The sequence below is a fragment of the Aedes aegypti genome, chromosome 2 (assembly GCF_002204515.2).
Source record: "Aedes aegypti strain LVP_AGWG chromosome 2, AaegL5.0 Primary Assembly, whole genome shotgun sequence".
Classification (NCBI taxonomy): domain Eukaryota; kingdom Metazoa; phylum Arthropoda; class Insecta; order Diptera; family Culicidae; genus Aedes; species Aedes aegypti.
In genome coordinates this window covers 425,037,377-425,056,534 of record NC_035108.1, presented here as the reverse complement: position 1 = coordinate 425,056,534, position 19,158 = coordinate 425,037,377, and the positions used below count along the sequence as shown (strand labels likewise).

General features: G+C 36.9%; 1 protein-coding gene and 1 non-coding gene across 2 annotated transcripts in view; one reads left to right on the top strand and one right to left on the bottom strand.

Annotated features, from left to right (window-relative positions):
• Positions 1-19,158, top strand: part of LOC5573122 — a 417,647-nt gene that overhangs the window by 56,616 nt on the left and 341,873 nt on the right. The gene's annotated exons all lie outside the window — the stretch shown is intronic.
• On the bottom strand, positions 11,694-11,765 carry Trnam-cau. Its single transcript has one exon. It is a non-coding gene; the product is annotated as a tRNA-Met (tRNA).

Genomic DNA, 19,158 nt, shown 5'->3' with positions numbered 1-19,158 from the left:
ATTTTCTACACAAAATATATATTTTTTGAATTGCTCCACAACGAACCACAACGCCTCGTGTACCCATTAGTGTAACTATCAGTGCCCAAAAATGTCAGTGAAGCGGGGCAACAAAAAACGCAATACGAACCACAATCTCAAATGACATCCAGTTGCACCATAAAAAAAGAAGAAAAAAAACATCCAACAGGCCACCCAAACTGTCGTGGCCAAATTGAAAATATATATCACACTGCAACTGCACTATCAGATTTGTACCGCAAAATGAAATTGGCACGCTGAGCCGCAGATAAAGTGTCACGAGGATTAACCCGACCCACATCAAACGGAAATTCGACGAATTTGGCAAATCATTCGTCCCATATAATTCCGCCTGGATTCCATTCTGCTTCGCTGCACTCTGATGGCAGAGCGGTCGGTCATGATTGCCTTCGAAAATTATAATTAGTTGCCGAGAAGTGGCCAAAGCTGCCGATCAATCTCACCACAGCACGATGCCATAACCGAGAGCTCAAACCGGCAGAGTGATACAAATTTGTGATTAGGACTGCAATTTGCGGCTCCTTTCCCATTATTGACTAGTTCGACCACTTGGAAACTCGATCCAAGTTTGGTTGGCGATATCCAATGAAGCAAAAAAAAAAAGCTGTCGATGACAAATTTTCGTGATGCATTGCTACCACCGGCCTCCAAAGGTGAAAGAAGGATCATAAAAAGCTATAACGTATCTAAAACACTGCCGAGCTCCCATTCACGAAACGGCAGACTTAATGGTGGCCCAAATTAGGTACGCAAATGACAACGCGACCGATCCTAATTGAAGGTGAAATCATCACAAAAACTTAAATAACGGTTAATTATATTATAAAACTTAATACGTACAATTTAGGACATAATTACACGATTCAGACATGCCGCAAGTGCTTTTCATTACTTGCTCGGCGACATGAATACACCGAAAGCTGTTGCGCTACATCAGCGATCAGTGGCGCGACAAGAAAGCTGCGCAACATACAAGGTTCATGCAACGTCACATTCACCGTCTCCTTGATCTCGGGATCTGATGGAACAAGAAATGCCGCTTCGTAACGGCACGAAGCGGACTCGAATGAAATGGAAATTTTTTTTTTTCCGAATTCCTCTTCGGAACGTCTTCGTAACAGTCCACCAGCGGACGCGAGCGGTAGGGGAACTGGGGGTAATATGCCCATAGGGGGCAAAACGCGCCACCATCGATTTGGACGAACGATGAGTTTTACAATGCTTTTTTTCACCCTAGATCATAGAAAATGGATGAAAATGCTTTTCCTAATATGTTTTTATGTGTTTTTCTCAACCAAATCGATAAAATCGTATAAAAACGTTTTCCGCTGTTTTCGTTGCAATTTTGTGCGATTTTCAATGTCATATTTTAGGTCGATAAATAACCAAATTACTGAAACTATTGCCAAGAGCCAACTTGTGCACTGTCATAGTTTGTATTACGTGCAAAATATATGTTAAATTTGCCCTCAAAAAGCTTATTGAAGGACCTAAACTTTAATCAACTTTGGGGGCAAAACGCCCATCCCTATATCATAACACTGAAACAGCCGTTTGAATTCAAATTCTACCAAACGTAATGCCACGTTGAAGTTACACAATAATTGGAACCTTACAAATGTACATTTTTCGCATCAGCATGTATACTATTATTGAACAATAACATCTGAACAAACGCCCGGATGTATGCAACACATATACATGCATGATTGTGTGCGTTCGTTTACAGCATGGCTAACGCCGAACTCAAGCGGGGCGTTTTACCCCGCAAAACAATACATATGCACTTAAGCAAGCATTTTTTTAAAATTAATTTATAAACCCCAGAAAAGTTAGAATGGATAGCTGTTTCTACTATTTGGTAGAAAACATGTTTGTCTATCCGACCATAATAAAAAGAGAGCATAAAATAATGTTTTTCACATCTAAAATCGCTGTTCTCCTTAACGTGGGCAAACTACCCCCAGTCCCCCTACGAAGACAAACAACCGTTGCATTGCGGCAAGGAATCGTGAAAGTCGGAAGAAAACGAAAGGAGGTTCGTCGCTATCGCTGCTCGGCGGTGTTCTAGTGACTTAGGGGCTGTCCATTAATTACGTAAGGGGTTATGGGGGGAGGGGGGTTTGAGATTTCTTACGCGCCATTCAATTTATTTTGGATTTTCATACTAAAAATCTTATCATGGGGGGAGGGGGGGTTGAAAAATCCCGAAATTTGTCTTACGTAATTAATGGACCGTCCCTTAAATACGAGGAGACATTGTTTCTGGTGTAGTTTTTGGAGAGCTTATGATTGAGATTAAGGTATGATCAATCTAATGATAAAAACATTCGATCACAAATTGGAAAAAGCTTAGTATTTAATTTAATATTAGTATCATTAACACATTTTTGATGTATTTAGTTCTTAATCAGGCTACAATGTATGAAAGACCTTAAGTCTTCCAAGAACTTTTTGGAGTTTGGGCATTCTACAAGAATTGATGAAGATCAATTCATCATTTCTGTGTAGTACAATATCTCACAATATTGGAACCTAGAAGATTGTTATATTTTGAAGAATCGTTTATATTGTCAGATTCGAGTTTTGGTAATTAATTGAGTACAACAGGTGTTCTAGTTCATCCAAAAAATTCCTGGCATATATACCTGCGATGTACTACCCAAGTAACCATTAGCACTAATAATAAGCCCTTAATCAGCATCATAGATGCGTACATGCATTATAATAACACCACAAATGCTTACACACCTTATGACAGCACTTCCGCTGCATAGAAACCCTATTACAGCATCATTAATGCTTCTAAGCCTGATGCATACAGGCATTAAATAAGCACTATATTGGCTTTATATTTGAATACAGGGCATGTTTAAATGCCATCCAGTGTTTTGACAGCTTTACCACGTGCTTTGTGTTTGCATATAGTGGTAACAGGGAGTCAAACATAAATCTTCTTACTACTACAATTGCAGGTTTTATGACGGGAAAAGTGATGGTTTAAATTGGTCACTTTTCTTTGCAATACTATTCATCTTATGTGGCCGTAGGAACAAAGGAGCAGGACAACAACTCAACAATACGGGTGTCGCAGGTTCAAGACGCAAAATGAGGAATTTCAGCATCATAAAACGAGGATCAAAATGTGGCAATTGCAAGTCCTCATAAGGATGAAAACTACCAAAATGAATATGTCTGATACGGAGAAGTACTATCTGTATCATTTTATTACATTTTTTGCATACTATTAGAGGTTTCCGTTTTCATTCATTCATTTATTTACCTCGTGTATTAGTTGCTTGGCCGCATACGCGAAAGCTCTCTGGCTGCGTACGCGAAAGCACAAAATATTCGCCCTAAAAACCTGGCGAAAACAACTGACGTTTCTCACGTGGTCTTATATCAGCATTAGTGGTGCAGAGAAGCACGGTTATATCTTGGCACTATAATGGCACGCTATTTCGCCTTTTCTGGCATTATAATAGCATTATATGCGTATATAAAACTGACATGCATCAAATGATTACCCTATATGCGCATATAATGCTGTTACCGTGCCGCATTATCGTGCATACTGGTTACTTGGGATAGCGTATTTAGCAATTCTTTGATTTTTTTTTAATACGGCACAGAACCTTATGTATTCATAGCAGTGAAATGAGGATTGTTATAATTTGTAGCGATGTCATAGGTCCTCCAAGAACCTCAGCGAGTTTAAGCCTAAAGATCTTCAAGCATAATCAATGGTCTATCGATAGTTTTTTAATGTGATACAGCCTCTTAACCATTTATCTAAGTAATCGGAATACGATTTCAAATCAAGAGTACTCAGTTCACTCTGGCTGAACAAAAATTGAAGAATATGGTTTTCAGTTCGGTATGGTTGAATATGTTTCATGATTTCCAGCAAAACAGGAAAAATAATGAGAACAAACGATTCATATCATCTAATTACTAATGTTTATGCACTATGAATGGGAAAAAATGTATTTTTCATAGAACTGGCCACAATGTAATGTTGGGGACCTATGTGAACAATAAATTACAAGCCATCCTAAACCTCCGTCTTTCTCTTGACGGATTAACAGAAGAGATGTTTAATCAAGTCCCTCTCACGCATTCAAATATTCGAAAAAGACAATAATGATGTAGGTAGTTAAAGAAAGTGACGATCGAAGAAAACCATGAAAATGTACTGCCAGAGCGCACCAAGTTACTCGCATTTAGCGCACTTTGGCTGAAGTTCACGATTCTTTATGTGAAGTGGATACCAGAAATGGCATGCAATTCAACATTTCCATTGTACATGAAACTGCTTGTGCTTTATTGTTCAAAAATAGTCACAAAAGCTGAAAGTTGATTATTTTTTATGACTTCCTGTTTTGAATAACGTAAAAAAAATAATTGGTATTCGAACTCGTGCCGAAGTGGTGATTGTGCGTGATACCACATGGTCGTTAATTGTTGAATTAAGAACGAAACACTTGAAACAAGCTATGCGCAGTCTGATCAAGGAGGCTTGATGATGAAAAGAGGGAAAACGTCATTTCCTGAACAGCTAAAGCGCACCAAGTGCTTCCAAATTATTCAGACAACATAAAATCTAAATGTCTTGCTATTACATTACGGCTCCTGCATGGATCCATCGACATATTATATATAAAGCGAAGGCAAGCGTTTAGCGAATGTTGATATCTATTCTTCATACAAAAACACGATTTTTATACAATTGATACTCGGTGCGGTGTGGCTAAACTAAGTTTCAATGACAATAGATCAGCACCACCGAAAAAATACTGTATTTTACAAAGCCGTTGACTTACACTACATGCTAGAATCCGTTGGTGTTGTTCCTGTATGTTATCCGGAATGGCCACTTTGCAATATTTCAGGAAGAACAAAAAAAAAGCCGTTTTAAATTAAATCTAAATTACCTCCAATAAGAAGCAAAGGTTCATGGTTCACCCCGGTTAGATACAATTTCAGTTTTACATATCCTGCTTTTGAATTTACTCAACGAGGGATGGTTTGAATTATTCGATATTTTCAATGTAGATAGCTTATGATCATCTGAATCCTCTAGTGTAAATAACTCATTTTTGAAAAAAAAATTGCGTTTGGTGCGGTCTAGCAGAACCCCGACCATATATTCAAGCAGTAAAATGAGTATTGTTATAATTTTTACCGATGTCCTAGGCCCTCCAAGGACTTCATCGAATTTAAGCCTTAGGATCTACAAGCGTGATCAACGGTCTATCGAGAGTGTTTTAATATGGTACAACTTCTCAATCATTTATTCATGTTATCGGAATATTTCGTTGGTTTTCCCCAGCTAGAGGTCGCCATCTTGGATTCCAAAATGGTGTCGGCCACAGATTTTCGTCATCCCCTCTTCGTGTACGTTCCGAAAGTACCCATATTACATGGGTTTCCAACGATTTTCTCCAATCGGGGGTCGCCATCTTGGATTCCAAAATGGCGTCAGACATCGATTTTCGCCATCTCGTCTATGTTCCGAAAATACTTATATTGCTTAAGCTTCCAACAATTCCCCCAATCTGAGGTCGCCATATTGGATTTAAAATTGGCGTCGGACACAGATTTTCATCATCCCCTCATCGTGCCCGTTCCGAAAATACCATATTGCATGAGTTTCCAACGATTTCCCAACCGGGAGTCGCCATCTTGGATTCCAAAATGGCATCGGACATCGCTTTTCGTCATTCACTCTTCGGGCCAGTTCCGAAAATATTGCACGGGTTTTCAACAATTTTCCCCTACCGGAGGTCATTCCATTACATAATTGCCCACATAGTTGTCTAAACTGAATTTACACATTTCGTAAAAAAAGTAACGTAAATTAAATTTACTTCGTTAAAAAAGCGACGTCAATTGAGTTAGCATAAAAAAGACTTCGTAAATTTTAGCGTATCACCGATATTGAAAAACTATGAAAAATCTTTTTTTTTCTACATTATTCCTCGCTACTAGACAAAACAATGAAGAAATAATATTTTCGATAAGGTTTGATATCAATTTTTTTGGTATTCGTAGAGAGTACTGCCAACTCCGAAAATAATGTGGCGAAACACGCAACATGAGCCCTTTCTATACGGAATTTACAACAATTTTAAGTAAACTGATAAGACAAAATTGAATCACTTATTGAGCTTCATAGAATTCTGAGATGATTGTGATTTTCACTTGTTGTGTTTTGTTTCGAAATGACACGCAAAAATTTTCTTTTGAAACAAGAAAAAGTTTTTGTAAGAGAAACTGTTTTTCCTCATAAGTGCCCATCTCGGTTGAAAAAACAATTATGTATTTATCTTGAGACAAAAAAATGTCCAAACAAAAAATGAACATTTTTTTATATAACTTTTTTTATGTAGGCCACAAATGAGACAATTTTTATATGGATACAATTTTTATATGGATACAATTTTTATATCCCAAGTAGCACTGGTAACAAATGCAATATTTTAGAAAAATAAAACAAATTACATAGCCTTTGCATTTCAGATAATTTGTAGCATATCTTATTGATGATTTTTAATTTTGGTTATTAAACTATTACATTGTAACTTACGCTTTGTTTACATTACATAGGTGTTGCATTTTTACTTGCATGTAACTTAGCCTAGAGCTGTCAAAATGAAAAAGTTATATTGAAATTGAATATGTGGTTGCAAAGAAACAAATAACACGCTAGGTTACATTCAGATGGCTAAGTCACATATGTGTAACAGCATGAAGTTTGTTTACCATTTTTCATAGGGGAAGGAGTGAAAAAATGAACAGGATGGTAAAATGCACACCAAACTTGTTACGCATGAACAACAAATTTCAATAATTTTTATTACGTGTTTTTGTTGATACGGTGATAAATTGAAGTCAGAACCACGTTCAGAAATTAAAAATGATGTAATTTTAGGCACGGAGATGTTGAGGTTTTTCAATGAGGTGAATATCGTAATGATATGATGTCGAAGCAGAAACCTTTAGAACTGTTTTCGAAGGGATTATAATCATTCATGTTTTACCATCAACATAAAATGAACATTTCCATAATATTTTAATGACGATGAAAGTATGTGAAAATTTAGCTGTCTTAGTCTTAATTCGTGTCGCTGCGTTAATTAACATCTATATTTTTGATGTTGTGAATTATTGTGGCGCGTCGATCGTCGCAAGTTTCTCGTTAAACAGTCAATCCCATAAGTGATTGTGTTTTGTTAAGCTTAATTACTTTTAGACGACAGCAGTCAGTGGCTGTCTTCTTTGTTGAAATTTATTCTGGGTTTCCAACTTTCATAGGGTCCACTTATGCACTGTCATAGTTTGTATTATGTGCAATAAATATGTTGTCCTTGAAAAACTTATCGAAGGACCTAAACTTCAATCAACTTGTGGGGGCAAAACCCCCACCCCCCTATTTCATAACACCAAAACAGCTGTTGAATTCAAATTCTACCAAACGTAATGCCACGCTGAAGTAACGCGCAAATTAGAACCTTACAAATGTAAATATTTCGCATCAGCATGTATCTTTTATTGAACAATAACATCAGAACAAACGTCTGTAGGTATGCATTATATATGCAGAATCGATGAAGAGAAATCACTCATGTTAGTTAGGCCCTATTGAAGTGACAACACAAAAATGCACAAGGGGCTACCATTATCAACGCGATTATTTTTCCCAATTTTAGATCCACCTTCCGCCTAGTAGTCATTTGTCCATACACAAAATTTACAATTTGTATGGACCGTGGTCATTGGGCAGAATCTCTCCCCTCCCCAAATAAATGACTATGTGGTTTATGGATGACCCATAAGCAAGCATTTTTTCAATGATTTCTTATCCCTGGAAATACTCAAATGGATGGAGGTTGTTTCTACTATTTGATAGAGAACATATTTGTATATCCGATTATGATAAAAAAGCATGTTTTTCACATCTAAATCGCTATTTTCCTTATCATGGGCATATTACCCTTAGTCCCTTATATTGGCACAAATTGATCAATTTCTAAATTCAATTCGTTGTTTAACCTCAGGACGCAAGATTGCATTACTTCCTAGCGTCTTGTAGTGAACAATTTTTAACAAACCGGCATCTTGTCTGTTCACAGAAGAGAGGATCGATGAAGAGAAATCGATCATGTGACTTGCGCCCTTATTATAGCACACGCTTGAATTTGCCTTCTTTCGAGCTATTTGAGCCATTTGAGCACGTCACAAACCATGTGCTTTCTTGGACGGAGCATTTTATTTTCATACTTTTGTAAGGTTCCAGTCAATTGGCTTAGGGGATTTTTGCACATTATTTGATGATTTATCGCAAATTCATCGTTTTCCCCATTAAAAGCAAGACGATATCGTTTAGGTGTTCATTTTAATACCCCCTCCCCTATTGACAGCAGTGTAATTTATAGGCAGTTTCAGTATATTTACACATTAATTTCAAAATAACATAAGATTTCTGGGTAACTAATGTGTAACAAACGAGTTACTTGCTGACAGTGGTCAACACTACATGTCAAAAATTTTCATACGTATTGTTTATTTTGATATAAGAACTTTACTATTTTATGACTAGTTATTGTTTTCATGGATATTTTTCCAGTGATTAATAAAAATTGTTGAATTTACAATTTGCAGCCTCTCTAACAGCTTTTTAATAGTTTTCATCATTTTAGATTGGCTGTCCTCAAACAGTTATTCGGAAGTGTTTCTGCAGCAAGATGAAATTAAATGGCGATTTATGATAGGCAACCCAGAAAATCCAACTGCGAGACACGAAACAACGTGATTTTGGAATCACAATCTTCACAAACAATTAAATAAAAATCAAAAACACTGCTGATTTGAGTAACAGTGTCAATTTCCATTTTTTGTGACAATTCTAATGGAATAATATCTCAACAATCCAGGTATCATGTGTTATTTAGTATGAAATTATTATCTATTTTATGAGCGCGTCAAATTTCAGCAAGTAAAATTATTGATTTCACCGCAAATTCAAATCGGCATGTTAAATCTATTATGTACTTGTGAATAATTACGCGTTCGAAAATCATACGTATTACTTTTATTGACATTCAATTCTAAAATGGTTGTTCGATTCCAAAACTGTCAGAAAGTAACAACAACTTCAACGCCGTTCCATTTATTTTGTCGCAGGAAAACCCATGCGTAATCAACAAGGAACAAACAAGTTACATATGGCTCGACTTTTTGCGCTTTTTCGGTTACATAGCAGTATGTTTCCATGTTGCAAATGTATCATATTGTCACTATCGAATATGTTAAGTAGCCGTTGCTGTAAGCTACTTGTAACAATATGTGCTGCTTGGGTTGTAATGCTCGATAAATTAAGGTGAAAGAAGTAAACATAATTACCTGAGACAAAATTAAATTAAATTAAATGGGGACAATTTTTATGAAATTGACTAAATTATAAATATCATTTATTTTTAATGTAGGCCAGAAGTGAGTTTTTCAGTAGTTTTATTCAAAAATTTAGACAATCTTCAACAAGTGATCCATATTTTTTTTTTGTAGAAGTCGCCATTTTTTGATAACATTATTTTGAAAAGATAAGGTAGAAAAGTTTGAATCAGTCCAGATCAATTTTTGAAAAACTAATTAGGGGAACGGGACACCTTAAGGATATCATCTTGTTTTTTTGATAACATTATTTTGAAAAGATAGGGTAGAAAAGTTTGACTCTACCCAGTTTGACTCAGTCCAGATCAATTTTTGAAAAACTAATTAGGGGAACGGGACACCTTAAGGATATCATCTTGTTTCAGGTAGTATGTAATTCTGTCGCACAACATCAAAAATAGTGATGTTACTTGAAGAAGCGACACGAATTCCGACTAACAAAGTTACATTTTCATATATTCTAATCGCTAGCAAAAAAAACTATACCAATGTTCATTGGACCTGCACTATGTGGGTAAAATGAACAGCTGCTGGTGGTAAAATGGACACCATACAAAATACGTGAGCAAACAAATATTTTTAAAAATTTTCATTGCTTTTCCGAAGACATATTCATAAATGATTATAACCCATTTAAAAAAGAAATCTAAAGGTATCCTCCAAGCTAAAAGTTACGTCAGTTCAAATTTTCAGAAGTGGTTTTCTAAAATCTAATATAGTTTTTGTTGATATTTTCACTTCAGTTGACCTCCGTATCAACGTGAACACTCTGATTTATGCTCTAAATCGTCAGTGAATGATAAAAATAATTAAAATTTGTTTTTCCTTGGTGTTATTTTACCATCCCTGTTCTTTTTTTTCACTTATGTCACTTTTACTTAGTCAAGGTCTACACATCCAGAAAGTTTCATTGAAATTAGAGAGGGTGCTACCAACATCTGTTCGAGTTTGCGCGAAATGCGTCATATGAGACAAAAAAGGGACAGATATCTTGTATAACTAGGGTCGGTGTTCCCTTAGTGGACAGTCCCCTATAGTCGCACTAGTGGCTTTTGACGGTCGTTTTGCTATAAATCTTTTCAAAACATTTTTTGAAAAGAAGGTCAGGAGCTATTCTTTTAAATACCATTGATACACAGCATGATTTTGTTCAAAAAATTATAGTTATAATTATTTTTGCTTAAAATTTGAGCTCCCTTGTGCCTACAGTAAACCTATTTTTCCTATAGTAGCACTACTGAGATAAACTATTTTTTATCATTCGAAATAATTGATGAATTAAGAACTTATTTTATATCAAACGAAAGCTTTCGATCCACACTTTGTAGGAAAAATATGAAATTTTTCTAAAAATACGTTTTTGATAAGTATTTTGCCAACGCCGTGATGCTAGTGCTACTATAGAAACAGGAATGAGAAATAGTGCTACACGCGATAATAAATACAAACATTTGAGTTTTCGTGGTTTTCATATATTTCACAAAAAACCAAGATAAAAAGCTTTCAGATGATGTAAAATTTTTCGTCATTTTTCGATTTTACACGAATTTTTGTTCTTAGCTATGCGGCTATTGGTACATCGACCCTACCTGTTCTCACCAAAATCTCAGAGTTATCTTGCAAGCATTACAAGAAAACTCTTTTCAGCGGCACGCAATATGTACAGTCATTCTACTGATCGATACCGTTTTTTGCGTTCCCGTGCTGATTGGTGCCAGTGGGTACCGACTGACGAAGATGGATAAATGGCCATTATCGACGAATTTGCTGAGGATCTCTTGAGCTCTTTTTTTCGCGTTCGTCGGTGCCGACGCGCCGCCGAACTTCGCATTATGGGCGAAGATGGTGCGCGGTCTGCTGAAAACTCGAATCCGGGTGCCGATGAGATTCTGAACGCCATTGCTCCGGGGCATCCGTCCGAAATGTCAGTTTAACATTTCGATAACATAACTCAATCGAGTGGTTTAACGGCGCACGAGAGCGAGCACGATTCAATTAACGAAGGGTTCCAGACAAACAAAAAATGTGTAATGCGAAATGCCGAAATTGGGGCAATACTCCAAATATGGGGATGACACTATGCTCTGCTTCGTGAGACAGCACTTTGCCGTAAGTGCTCTTGTCGAATGGAAAGGTACTAGTTCGAAGAGGTGATTAGCCAATGTGTCGGATGAGTTGGGACAAAAAAATGTTTCGCATAGCAGAGCGTAGTTTCGATCTACGGACCTCTGGGTTATGGGCCCAGCACGCTTCCACTGCGCCACTCTGCTGACGGTATTTAAAGCGAAAATCGTTTCAGTAAAGTTAAGTTTAGTTTACGATAGGGTTCTTTTCAAGATCTTTGCAAATCGTTATCAAACTTAATTTTCATTAAAAACTAAGCCATGATAGACGCAACTTAGGTAATCGACATCAGCATTTCCCAAACCTAGCTTTGTGTTTGACAAATGCGTGTATACTTAACCCACGCACCCCTCAAGGCTGCTCGCCTTATATGTAAGTGCAGAGTGGTATGACTTTCAGGCCTAATCAATCATAAAAACACGCAATGGGTCGGGCCAGCTCGATGTCAGTCGATGATAGTCCTGCTCAGCCAGAGCTTCTACCTAATTATCAACGAGAGCTAGCTGCGGGGGCACACCGTTTCTCCATTCAACACGGTCATTGAAACGGGTCCAAGATCAAGTAGAGATCTTCGTCACTGCAGGTTGATCTGTTAGGTTGGGTGGGTAGATAGAGATAGGTGGGTTATACACATAGCCGCGAGGGAGAGAGACATTGCTCGAGTTGAAATGAAAACCACAAAAAAAAAATGACAGAGCTGTTTCACGATTCTCTTTGGTGGGTTGTCGACGACCGATGCGGGCTACCGAAACGCATTCAATCTGCGTTTGGGGGGCAGTAGCCAAAAACATGTTAGCATTCCTTTTTCAGTTGTCTGTTTCCGTTTGATAAATCACTACAATGCTCTACAACAGTAAGAACCCATGTATGGAAGCGAGTGCACGGTGTGTCTTAAAACGCTAATAACGAAAAAATGTCAAGAAATTTGACAATTTTTTGTGCGGCAAATTCTCCAGAAATGCCGTAGGGGAAGTGGTGGTTAGCCACACTGTGCCTTTTATCGAGGAAAACAATTTTCAAATAATGTTTACCGCACACGGACGATTAAGAGCATGAATAAGATTGTTCGGGTTGATATGGAGGTCAATTAAAGTGAAAATATCAACAACTAATATCTTAGTAAACCACGTTTGAAAATTCGAAATGACGTGACCTTTAGCTCAGAGGTCTTGAGGTTTTTCAGTGAGGCGAATATCGTAATCATATGATGTAAAATATGATACATTTTTTTGAATGGGTTGCAACCATTTATGGATATACGCACACGTATTTTGCATCATGTTCATTTTACCATCAACAGCTGTTCGTTTACCCACAAATGAACATTCGCAATGTTTTTTGATTGCGAGAAAAATATGTGAAAATTTAGCTACTTTAGTCTGCATTCATATTTCAGTAATGCAATATGTCCCCAAAGTTACGCACTATCTGAAAGCTTATGGTTCAACACTTTTATCGAGCATGAAGATGGAAAAAAAAATTGGTTTGAAGTTTTAGTACAGTTCAATATTACACTCAAGTTATAGAGTTGTGTTTGATCCTTCGACCTTGACGCTTGCTCCTGCGTGGGCCGGCGATGAGGGCAGGATCAAACATGTCACGCATCGGTCGAGTGAAAATGAAAAAGTGGCGTGATGGATAAGTTCTTTTTGATCTTTCGACGTTGACGCTTGCTCCTGGGAAAAGCGTCAAGAATGTCCGAGCAGTCGTCAGTTGTTTTCCTTCTCGGGTCGCGCGCCCATTTTCTCTGTGTGTTTTTATATAGCCGAGCAAACGAGTGAAGCTGAAAGTGGATTGTTGCTGCTCAAGGATGACGGATCAATTGGTGAGCTCGTTTCATGCTACTATTTCTAATCTATAAAATATGTATGATTGCACCTTTGATCGTTACAACGGTGAGACGTAAATATGATTTTTCAACAAACTATGAGAGGTTCGTCACTGTGAGTGTCGACATAAACTCTGATTCATAAATTATATACGTCCAATTTTTTTTTCTCAAAACACCTTTTTCCTTTTACTTTTATTTTTGTAATTAAAAAAAACTTTGAATGGTTCGACACTACGAGTGTAGACTTGCGAAAGGTTCACTTTATTCAACAAACTTTGAAAGGTTTGTCACCTCAAGTGTCGGCATAATTTTTCTCTACATAGATATTGTTCATACCAAATGAAAATATTATATTTACATATAAGCATATTTATAGCTCACAAATAATTATTTATCATGGTCTAATCGCTTATCAAAGTGAATCCTGTGACCCAACGATCCTCCCCATTAACAAACATCCCTCCCAGTAACCTTTGTGGAGATGCAGAGGAAAACACGGTCTCCAAATGGCAAAGGTTACACACTAACATTCCTTCCCCCAATCCCACCTGACTGCAAGGACGTGGCCGGCGCCGTTATTGGCCCTGTATAAATAGAGGCACTGAATTATGCACAATGAAGAAGATTATGGCCAATCCCAGCCGATCTTCTAGTTGATTCTTTGTGCATTTTCACTGACCTCGGTCAATCACGGAATAGCAACCATTGATATGTGTAGTCAGTCTAAGCTAAGCAAAGTTCAATATTACACTTAAGTTATATTGATGATTTTGAACATGGAAAACGAATCTGGTCGGAACACGGAACCGTAGAGTGCAACAAGCGAGGGGATTGACGGTGTACCGAGGGTGAAAAGAAGCGGCTATGATCCGAATGAATCGGGGAAATATTATTTTTGTCCATTTTTAAGCCAACAATTTTGCCAATCCATTTATAGCCAACCAAGTGAACATAACGTTTGCATGTAGTGTTCATAACGATGAACGACACAAGTTTTAACGCGCATAATGTAAAGGAAAAGAGACAACAGACTTGTTCCGGGTCTAATTTGTAGGAATTTGATTACTGCAACACAAATTTTCATGACAGATTTGTATTATATTTGTATCTAAAATTCAAGAAAGTTGGAATTGATACATCCATTTTCTACAAAAATTCGAAAACATTTAAATTTTGAGAACCTTAAGCTTTGATTATATGAAGAATTACTTCATTTTCATAGGATTTGTTTAGTATTAGCACTGTACGTCTTTGTTATATTGAAGAACAACATATCCGACTTATATCAAACCTCCCTTTAGGCGGGGTACACTTAGAAATTTTGTGTTTTTGTTTTCTTATCTCAAAATCAGAATAGTTTTGTTCTGAAAAATTAAAATCTGACCAATGCCTTCATATAATTATAATTCCTTTAATTGTTTAATTATTCTTCAAACGTTTTGAAGGTAATATTCTTTACTAAAACAACACAATCCATTGAAGTAACAACTACTAGCAAAACCTAATTTAACTAGTTTGATATTTTAAAGTTGCTCAATGAGCAAATTCTTTACACATTCTCATGAAATATCATTGAAAATGATTCGAAAATACCACTTGTTTTTTGCTAACGCAATAGTCTATCACTTTGCCAAAGACACTAGGGTGTTTTGACCGCTTCTTCATAATGCTTTTAACGTAATTAGTCAAAAAATCTCTAAAAAAGCAATATATTTTTCCAGTTTGCCAAATAAATTTCGATAAAAATCTTATTATATTTTGTATCCAATTCAACTATCTATTTGATCTGAGTGTTACGAACATATCGTTCATACATCATTTCCATGTGAGAATTTATTTTCACTGCGAAATAATTGAAAGTGTATCACTCTACACCCTAAAATCTCATAGGGTTGCCAACACAAATACACTCTATGAAAACCACAGTTACCCATGATTTAGACGTCATGTCTTTGAACCCTACAGTCTATCGCCATCGACTCAAAATAGAGTCGATGGTAAGGTTTGGGCCTGAAGATCAGAAGATGCAAAGTTCAAGTACAAGAGATAATCTTTTTTTCTTTGTTTTTACACCAATCAAGCTAAGATTTGTAACTATTTGACCTAATTTGGAACATTTTCATGTTCAAATTTCCTTAATACAGTACACTTCTAAACAAGCACGTTACAGGAAGAACTACCTTTTAATATATAAAGGCAACTACAAGTGATGACTCAAGTTAAATCAGCGTAGCAACAGCCTGGAGAACTAGAGCTCTAATGAGTCTTCCAGTCTTTGAAGAGTAAACCAACATCGTACTGAAATCCTAAGTAAACCTTATAGTTAGAATCTATCAAGCATCGCATCAATGATAGAATTGCACGGGCTTATTCACAAATTCCATGACGCTGAAAACGGGGCGTGGGTGACTTCATGATATTATGGCTCAAACAAAACTTCTAGAATATTCATACAAAAATCTTTACGATGGGGGGGGGGGGGTGTTGTTAACCGAAGATTGTTATGATAAGCTTCGATTACTGTTGATTATGGAAAAAAAGATTATTCAAATACTATATCTTTCAAATAATGGGTGCAAAATTCGTGGACATTTTTTTTCCTTAAGACAATTCTCAGACACACCGTGGGTCAATTGGACCTACTCCAAGAAACATTATCGGTGTGTATCTATCTACATCCAGATCAAAAATTGTCAAATCTACTACGTAACATTACTTTGTTCGATTGCGACTCTGGTTTTTGCGAAAAGCTACATAAATCACTCTTCATTATCGCAGTCACTCAGTAGTGCTGATTGATACATTCTATCGTCGTGGCCAGGCGCTTGAATAGATCGTGATACACGAAAAAGAGAAAAGGCTACTTTGAGCTTTTGCGTTCGATGGGTGCATTCTTGTCATTTGAAGAAAAGACGCATGCCACGGTAGGGAAGGTAACATTCGTATGAATGTAGAAATTATCCATTTTTGTATAGTAAATGATGGCGAAACGAAAACATGACAGCCATGAGATATAGGCTTTATTAACCGAACGGCACATTCTAACAACTGACAATAAATAGCGGACGTGATTTTGAGATTTGGCGGGGCTGTTCATGGAGCGCCGAGAGATAGAGATACGAATTGAAAATGGTATAATGATCTGGATTGAATGGCTTAATAGAGCAGATCTAATCGGGGAACACGTCGGGAACTACTTGTTTTGGTGCGGTAACCACCAGATATGGCTTATTGAATATTTGAATTGTACAACGAGAGAGAGTTGACGGCTTCGGTTGGCATTCGAATTGGCAACTGCAACGTTAATGATGGCTTATTATTGAATTGGTTGATTGTCTTTTTAGATGGCGGCAAAGCTAGAGTATGGAAATCTGCTGTTACGGTTGTTGGATATTGAACAATTTTGGACGAACGTACGATCTTATTAATGACTACGCTGGTATCTATTTTATATGAAAAAAAAATGAAAAAAAGAGGAGCTCAAAGAGAGGGAGTGAATCAAACGTTCCAAGAATAAGCTTGGAATCAAACAATATCTGAAACATGGAATTAGTCGCGACTGAAGAATGAAGTTATATTTCCGATGGGTCCAGGATTGAGTTTGAACTACGTTCGCGAAATATTCTGAAATAATTTCAAAGTTATCATTTTTGTAAATCTATTAACATGTTTATCATGAAAGAAATCTGTTGACATGCCTAACATGAAACCCTACAATTTTTTTCTGTTACTTTCAGGTAAAATCAAATTCAAAGTTAAGTCCTTGCTTTTGAACTATCAACATATAGGAACATGATAGTAAGTATTAGTTACATTATTTCGATTGGGACATTTTTGGCAGTGTTCGAGGAATAAAAAATGCCAAAAAATGGAAGGTCGTGCTAATTTATCAAAGTTTTTAGAAGTGTGTATATTTGCTAGGATTTCTTATTTGGTGCGCAATCCATAAAAATATATTCGTTTGTATGATTTTGGTCCATAAATATGCACTAATGGAGGATTCAATTTAGTTCCATTAGAATAATGGGTTTTACGCACATTCGCAGAGCATGCTTACAATATATGTACCACGAGTTAGTTTTGTAGTAAAGCTGTGCAATTATCGATGTTATCGATAAAATCGATATTTTCGACTCTGTTTTATCGATACGATATACGATATCTCTCGACCCCATGTTTTTCGATAGATATAACTTTAAAACATCAATTAGAGCTCCCGATGATGCCGCAGAAGGTCTGAAAGCCTAAACAAAATTGTACATACTACATGATATTTCATTGTGTTTTGCCAAAATCTACATTCCTTCTACAAACCACGCGATTTATAGATGATCATTGCATGATCCCGAACTCAACCAAAAATGCCAACACTCAAACCAGAAGGGTAGCTATTTCTACTTAACGTCAGGTCAACGAGTATCAAGTCCGTATATTATTATGGTCTTTGTTTGATAAATTACTGATATTCTTGTTTGTTTTTTTCCTCTTACCTTTGTTTTGTGGGCAGCCAATAATATCCAAAAAGTAAACAACTAATGACCAAAAAAAAATCTGTTTGCAGTGTATTGTGTCCGTGTTTACCAGGTCTACTTAATCTCAAATCAACAGGCCTTTCAGCGCTATTTCAGTTAGCTCATTAAAATTCACACTTTTGTTCAAATGAAGTGATCAAAAGTAAATAATCACAGACCTGACGACGACCCCTGTGCAAGACGTAGGCATCAGTCATAACTCAGACAAACATCTAATATTTAAATTTGTGCTCTGACTGGGCTCCCCAAACCATCCCGGCCCGCAGCCAGACCCGAAATTCGTGGGCTCACATTTGACTGCGTCGAAACCTAAGGAACACATCATTGGCCTAACATTGAGCATAAAGAATCGAACCGTCACCGTCACTGATATCTTAGACGATGTGTCGAACGAGAGATTGATTGATGCGATGACCGAGTTCCATGACTGCGAGCATTAATTGAATGTTTGGCATTTTTTCGAACATTAGAATAAACATTCGTCCGGGAACTGTCCAATCAAACGGCCGAATTCCGATTTCCGGCGGCGCAAATCAATGTCACTGGTATTCTGAACAGAGTCAAATGACCACTTAATAAAGTACAAATTTGGTTATCGGCCTGTTGGCAGTGATGTTCCAAACTGTCAGTACGGACATAGTTCAGCGATTTAAGTTGATTATTTTTTACGAAAAACACTTAAACTAAGCTTCATTCGTGCTCGTAATAACAACTTAACAAGAAAAACGAGCCAAAGGCAAACGGCCAGACACGATTAGTTAGCAAGGCACCCATTACCAATTTACATTATGCTCGTTATAATTTTCTATTAGCTTCGATCATCATCATTACTGTAATTAGGCAAATGGGCAAAATGTTTGAAGGTGCTAGTAAAATTGGGCTTTAATGGATGCCCTGCTTCGGTTGCACTTTTTTGATTGGGCTATTCGGAGCTCATAAAAACAGTGAGTGCCTGGAGCGATATGAGTAGCATAATGAGCTTAATAGGATAACGAACCATCGACTTCTGCAGATTTAGGAGAAGAATAAGGTTAATTATTGCGCTAGTTGGTTGATACATTTTCATCTTGCAATGCTAAATTTTTGTTCAAGAGTTTAAATTCGCTCTGGGCAGAAACGGTTAACATGAATTTTGCCTCAGGTGTATTTTGTAGAGTTGAGATGACAATAAGCTCG